Here is a 5,991-nt window from a genome sequence, read left to right on the forward strand (position 1 = left end):
CAGTTTAAATACTAATTTAACGGACTCACAACAAAAAAAATTCTAAACTCAATGTAAAATGTTTCAAAATATGCACAGGCAAAGTTCAACACAAAACACTAAGTATACAATAGATCTCCAAATCACAAGCACAAATACTTAGCTATTTCAAAAGACCTCCTTGTTTTGGTTTTCAAAAATCTCATGTTGTTTGGACAGGCTGGAAGAACTTGAGTATCTTATCTTTCATTGTGGGAATTGTTGGGTAATAATATGGAGCATGAAATTTTTGAAGACACAATCAAACAATCTAAAAAATAGTTAATTTAGAGACATTTATTCCTAATAATGACACTTTGTCATTTTGAAGTTTTTTTCCAAATAGATTGTAAAACTTCAATGAATAATCACAATTAATGATTTGAATTGCTAAATGTAATGGTAAGTCGCTTACAAATTTTGGTGAACTATGTCAGTTGATTGAATCTATGAAACTTCTCTCACAAACATTTCAGACCAAGCCATTTGGACGGCAAGGTCCAACCATAGAGTCTTCACAAGTTACTCTTTCTATTTTCTTTAGAGCATTCAGAAGTTGGCCAAATGGGTACTTTTAGTACCTTTTCTCTCTCATGCCTATTCAGAGAGTGTTTGTCAAGTTGGACGATGTTTGTTGGGTTAGATGGTCTTCTTTCCAGACCTTGTTTTCTTCATTTTCTTTTCTTACCTTCATTGTTCAAGATCTAGGAGTCAAGGTAAGTAAACCTTAAAAGGGGCTTTTTGGATTTTTATGGAGTTGGATAGGAGCAATTTCGTTGGATAACCCTTAGTATAATTTTTATCTCTTCTTGCCTTCGTATGCCTGGTCATTTGGTCTTTTGGGACAATAGGTTTGGTCAAATTTTAAGTGGAGTCTATGCATGAAGTATCCATTCAACTTCTTAGCAAAAAGTGTAGCAAGGAAAACAAGAAATTAGAGCATGGTTCCTTGGGCAGTGAACGTGATGCAGGATCCAACATTCCCCATCCTCATCCAGCCCAGTCGTTGATCTTGACGATGATGAACTTCAAAAAGGAGAGGAAGAAGAAAGGTCTATCAAGAACAAACGCATAAGAGAGACCTAACAAGAAATGACAAGAAGCTGTAGGATAGTACTTCTAAATTTTATTATATCTAGACAGCCAGTGGACTCATTATGAGATTAATTTGATAGATGTTTTGCCTGTAATTACTTCAAAACTTATTGTTGATACATTTGTTTGTTTATGTGTTATATATGGTTTGAGTAACTATGTCTTATGTCTTGTTTTGTTTATGTGGTAAGATACCTCGTGACCCTTGATAGTAAAATTGGGCAAATTTATGGACTATGGATTGATATAGAGCACAAAATTTTGAAATAACCAACTCTACTTTGACCTAATAAGAAAAGGAGAGAGCTATCTCACTAAGTTCAAAACAATAAAGATTGAAGAAGGGAAAAGAAATAAAAAAATGGATTAATAGAACCCAAAAGGGACCAAACAATAGGAAATTGGCAGCAAGGAAGTGAATGACGTATAAAAGATAATTCATAAGGAGGAGGAGTTGTCTTAAAATGAAGTGTAGGAAGTAAAAAGAAAAAAATGTAGCCTTAAAGAAGACCAAATACCTTAAATAAGGGATAACAAAGAAAGTCATCTTAGGAGGATGAAACATACACTCTAAGAGTCCACCTAGTTGTTCTAGGTGAGAATAGAATCATTGCCAACTTCACTCCACAAAAGGAGTTAAGCCCCTAGGTCTAACAATTGACTTTAGGTGATGATTGAACGAGTGTAAATTGAGATAATGTTTGGTCTTAAGGTCCCTAAGAAGAGAGTTGTACACATATTATCAATGTATTCAAATAATATATGGGGGAAAGTGAATGCATTTACAAAAGAAAAGGGGCAAAAAATAAACATTGATAGGAGGAGCATACCTACAATCCCCATTATATATTTTGGTGATAAAAAAAGGAAGAGAAAATCTAAAAGGGCATATAAAATAGGCAAACAAATATCCTTTATCTTTGCATTAAACTCAAGGGAAACGAATATAGAAAATTATACAACAAACTCAAGGGGCGTTTGTAAAATTTCTCTCATGCACATGCATTCATTTGTACTTGTATTTTTATTTGCTTTTGAGTATTTGTTATTGTAAAAATGGTGGTAATGTTAGCTTCAATATTTTATTTTAGAAAACTTTGATAGTAACAAACACTTAAATTACTAGTGCTATGCATCAATATACTTTGAACAATGCAAAAGCCACCAAAAAATTTGTGGTAGCATATGCATTCGACATCAAGGACTATCCAAATAACCCATACAAAAATGGAGAAGCAGATCCAGAAAGACACAAATCGACCAAGCGGTCTAGTACTAATCTTTTGATTGGATTGTAGAGAAAACTCTCAAAAACTTTCCATTTATTGTAACATTTGAACGGTTTAAATGGATTCTCAACACAACAAGCAAGTGAGACCATCTCATTTAGTGCCAACCATTTAACTTGTAATAGATGGAAAACTTTCTATCGAGGACCGTTCACCCAGGCATCCAAATGAGCAGCCCAAAAAGGGCAAGAAGAGAAAAAAGAAAAAACAAAGTTTGCAAAGAAAACCGTCCAAACAACCCAGAAAAATAAGCCAAATGTCTAGAGGAGAAGAAAGGCGTTCATTGAAGACCATTCGTCCAATCCATAGCTATCAAAACAATATTCCAAAAAAACTATGGAACATGATTGAAGGTTTTGATTTGGTTAAGATGGATCTCTAAAATTTGTATGTAACTTATCTACATTACTATAACTCATCATAAATTTTTAAAGTATTTTATCATAATTTTTAGTCAAAATTTTACCAAGTTTCACAAATGCAAAGGTTCAAAGCTCAATGATCCAAATTTTCAACATTGAGAATTTGTCTATTTAAGTTGTTTCTGCCCCAAACATGAACTCTCTCAATTTTTAAGGCATCTATGACAACTCTTGAGCTCACATATACACTTTGAAATCGTATGTGGAGGTTGAATCTAAGGATTTAAAAAACCAACCTTCATAAAGCAATGTACTTACTAGTGGTTTTACTTTGAAATCTTATTAAGTAAGTTTAATTCTAGCTAAGAATCATGTACCAATACTTTGAAATTGTTTTACTTGTTCTAACAATCAAATTTGAAGTGACAGTTACATTGTTTTCAAACCATTTAGGACTGTGGGGGCTAAAAATCAAAATCAATCATCAACTTACTTTTTACTTTGAAATATTTTGATTGAACTTAGTTGAGTACATTAAACTAGTGTTGTTTCACTTTGAAATCATTAGTTGAACTTTAAATTGCTACTCGTGGGCTTATAATTAAAATCATTATTCATATTCAACTACTTTATATGATTTCCCCAATTTGAAAATACCAATCCAAGTTTTACATCAAGTTTTTTATTTAAAAACCTAGTCAACCAAGGACCTATTATGTTGCTATTAGGGGTGGCATCGAACCGAGTTCAAGATCCAGATAAGTCTTGTTTGAGTTAACGAGCCGAGCTTGACCGAACCATGGTTCGGTTAGAAAGTTCACGAGCCGGCTCGTTAATGGTTAGGGAGTCGAGACGGGGAGCGAGAGCAGGGGGGGGGATTCTTCCTCCCCTTGTCACCGCCAAGCCCCTCTCGTCTGTTGTTGTGGCCGCCTCTTTCGCCGTTGATAGTTGCTCGTCGGTCACCTTCGCCGCTAGTCGGTTCAATTTCTTCCTCTAATTTCTGTCAGAGTGGTTATGTCCACTCTTGTTAGAGTTTAAAGTCTGAGTTAGGTACTTGGCTTTTCGCACCTTAAATGACTAGTCTTTTTGGGTTGTATTGGCTAAGTATCTAACTCAGAACTTCGTAGTTAAGCGAGCCTGGGCGAGAGTAATTTTAGGATGGGTGACCTCCTGGGAAGTACTCTTGCCTAGGACTTTGACATGGTATCAGAGCTAGGCACGCCACGGCCCACGTTCGTATCCCGTGAGAAGTGGCTCTAGAATGGGTGGGTGGGTGTCAGAGTGGTTCCGTCCACTCTTGTTAGAGTTTGAAGTCTGAGTTAGGTAGTTAGGTACTTGGCTTTTCGTACCTTAAATGGCTAGTCTTTACAGGTTGTATTGGCTAGGTATCTGACTCAGAACTCTGAAGTTAAGCTCGCCTGGGCGAGAGTAATTCTAGGATGGGTGACCTCCTGGGAAGTACTTGCCTAGGACTTTGATAATTTCTTCCTCCCCTCGTCTGTCTCCGTCGCAACTGTCAACCCTGACGACAGGTCCTCGCTGGCGCCGCTAGACCCCCTTGGCCCCTTCCCTCCGCGTCGTCTCGTCATAAAACCAGAAACCTAAGTTAAGCGGGAAATAATTTCCTCCAACCACCACCACCCCCCCCCCCCCCCCCCCCCCCCCGTGTGAAGACATCTTGTGAGATCATAAGCAAGTGAAAAAAAACTCTTTCTTGAACTCCGGCTATCCCCATGGCTCTTGAAGAAATTGAAAAGACATTTTAGTAGAAATATATTTGTAGGGACTATTAGTGGGTTTTTCAAGAAATGTTGAAAATATACTTTTAGTAAAAATACGTTTCTAGGGACTATTAGTGCCTCACGTTTTTTTGAAATATTTTTCTAATTGGAAATTCTTATTAAAAAATCATATAATTTTTTAAGTAACATTTTCCTGCCAAGATGGGTTAGAAAACTATATAGAAAATTTTTGAATAAGTATTTGACAGTTGATGCTGTAATACTTTTAACATGAGGTAATTTTCATAAAAATTTTGTGTTTGACATTTTATTTGATTAAAAATTTATCGATAAGTATAGTAATATATTAAATTGATTATTAATTTTTATTTATTTCCTTGGAAGAGGCAATAAGAGGTCCATTTAACTTTCCTAAGAAAATTTTAAAATATTTCTTTTAATTTTCTAATAAGTTACTAATAGTAATAGGATTTTATTTAAAGATTTTTTTGGAAATATGTATCCTAGGAAAAATATTTCTATTTTTTCCTAGAATATAATTTTTCAATCAGGGGCACTAAGGAGGCCATAGTAATTTTATAGCTAGATTTAGAAATTACAAAATAAGCTAGACAATATTTGGGGTAAAAAAATTAATATTGGTGCGTTCTAATCCATTATCGAGATTCAATCCCGAATCTCCCTTATCATTATTTTTTTAAAATGTATGCATAATTTTATATATAATTTATTTGACATATATTTTATGCAGAGTATTAAATGTATGTTGAAGCTCGAACTCAGTTAAAATTATTAGGCTCGAGCTTGATTAAAATTTTAGGCTCGAGGCTATGGTCGACTCGAGCTCGAGTTTGAAATATTTAAATCAAGTTCAGATTGAACATAGAAAGGTTTGGACTTATCTCAATTCGATGTCACCCTTATGCCCAATTTTATGTAGAGGTCATGCCCAAATTTATGTAAAATATATACATAATTTTATATACAATTTATTTGATATGTTTTTTTTTAAAGTTTTAAAAGTATGTTGGAGCTCAAACTTGAGACATGTATTTTTTGAAAACTTTTAAATGGATGTTGAAGCTCGAGCTCGAGTTCGGAATATTTAAATCAAATTCGGCTCGAACATAGACAGATTCGAGCTCGGCTCGGCTCGATGCCACCCTAGTTACTATTACATAGAATAAGTATTTAGGATTGATGTATCTATTCATTTGTATTATATTGTGAAATCTACCTATTTGAGAGATGTAATTTAGGGCTAAAATATAAGCAAATAACCTTTGTCTATTGGGTCTAGCCTTGGCAAGACAAGTTATCTTCATCTTATTTATTAAGAGTAGTCTAAGTGGTTGAAGAGTAAAAATTATCATACATTGTTGTTAGTGCTTACCTTAAGTTCTTGTGTGAGTTGGTGGTACTGAAAATCTATATGTGCCTAGTGAACTGCTTCTGTAAATCCCCTTATAAAGCTAGGCTGGTATG

Source organism: Aristolochia californica, unplaced genomic scaffold, assembly GCF_029961685.1.
Source record: "Aristolochia californica isolate CCGP_79_NKW_82.1479 unplaced genomic scaffold, dmAriCali1.0.hap1 SCAF_13, whole genome shotgun sequence".
NCBI classification, from domain to species: domain Eukaryota; kingdom Viridiplantae; phylum Streptophyta; class Magnoliopsida; order Piperales; family Aristolochiaceae; genus Aristolochia; species Aristolochia californica.